This window comes from Canis lupus, chromosome 3 (genome assembly GCF_048164855.1).
Source record: "Canis lupus baileyi chromosome 3, mCanLup2.hap1, whole genome shotgun sequence".
Lineage (NCBI taxonomy): Eukaryota > Metazoa > Chordata > Mammalia > Carnivora > Canidae > Canis > Canis lupus.
In genome coordinates this window covers 5,526,495-5,528,139 of record NC_132840.1, presented here as the reverse complement: position 1 = coordinate 5,528,139, position 1,645 = coordinate 5,526,495, and positions in this window count along the sequence as shown.

Below are 1,645 nucleotides of genomic sequence, written 5' to 3'. Positions count from 1 at the left end.
CTGGGCTTGTTTGGGGTTGGAGGGGAGAGGGGGGTCAGGCCTGACTTCATTCACTGACTCGGGGCCTTGTCGGGATGGCTGGGAGGGCGGGTGCAGCTGGGCCTATTGACGGACGTGCACTTGCTGGTGGCCTCTCCTGGGTGGCGGTCGCTCAGGGCACCCAGACTACTTACACGGAGCTCAGGGCTCCCCAGGGACCCGAGGCAGGAGAAGCTGCCGGGGTCTTAAGGGTTGGAAAGGGGCCACCACTGACATCCCTCTATTGACCAAACAGTCGCAGAATCCACTTGGAATCAAGGGGAGGGACCCAGACCGTCACGCGTCAACTCTGCTTGGGGCCGTCTCTAGTCTCCACACATCCAGGGCTTAATCACTGAGGACACAGGGGGAGCCCGTCTTTGAATTGCTCGACGGGCTGGCCGGCCGATTGATTAATTAGATGCACAGCGGGCAAGTGTCCTGTGGTGGACGCCAGGAGATAGTGGCACAGCGGACAAGGTTTCCACCCTCAGGTACCTACACTCTAGCAAAGGGGGGGGGGTGATCGCTGAGTAACACACAGGGAGGGTCGTGGGGCATCAGGTGCCAGGAGGGACGCAAGCCAGCTGAGGAGCCAGAGGGCTTCCAGGGAGGTGACTGGACAGCTTCTTCGGGCGCGTCTTGCGGAGAAAGTGGCGCTCCACCTCCCAGCTGAGAGAGGAACGGGGGGGCTCATCCTCTCCAAGGAAGAAGCAGCGAGTCCCCCAACTGCCAAGGGGGGAAGGACTTCACGAGCCTGCAGAACCGAGAAGACACTAACATGCCAGGAGGGCTGTGCGGTCCGAGCAGACGGCAGCGGGTGGCAGCCAGGTCACCCCGGCCTCCTAGACCAGAGAAGGTTCGTCTCGTCTTAGTGGCCAGCGTAAGCCATTGGGTTTGGCAGGGGCGTGGCAGGATCTGAGGAGCTTACCCTTCAGGTGCGTTGCTGCCAGGTGCTGGGGGCCTCGGAGCTGGACGTTAGCCTCTCTGGGCCCATTTTCATGCGTGTAATGAGGTGGTTTGAATGATCTGCGATGATCTTTCCAGCTTGGGGCTCTGACTGTGCAGGTCCCTGGGGTGCAGCTATGCCTGGGGTGGGCCGGGCGCCCCGAGCCCCTGAGCCTGCACCAGCCCGGACCCACGCTCGTGCACAGGCCTCGCGGCACAGGAAGAGGCGGCGGTCGCAAAGGCACAGCTCGCACATTCCGACCGGCTGAGCTTGATTTAAACTTTTGACCTGTAATGCTTCCCAGCTGTTTTGAAGTCACACATCCCGTCTGGATTAGACTCGCCCCCCAGAGTGATGGGAGCGGAGGGCTTGCTCCGGGGACCCGCACCCTGCCTGCTGGGGCCCGCACAGGACTCGCACTCGGGCCCTCGGGCTCTGCGCACGGAGGCCGCCTCTTTAACGATCCGTTTGCAGGACGTGGGGAAAGAGGTGGGAGCGGGGGCCGAGCCCAAGTCCCTGCCCAGCACCCCCCCTAATGCACCCCAGGTGGCAGGAGTTCACCGGGAAAGCTCGAGGCTCCGATTCCAAAGTACACATCGCAGTAAATGAAAACCAAGTGGAGCTGAGTTGGGCCGAGGCACGAGGAGAAATTTCATCTTCGAGGTTATTTTTTCTTTT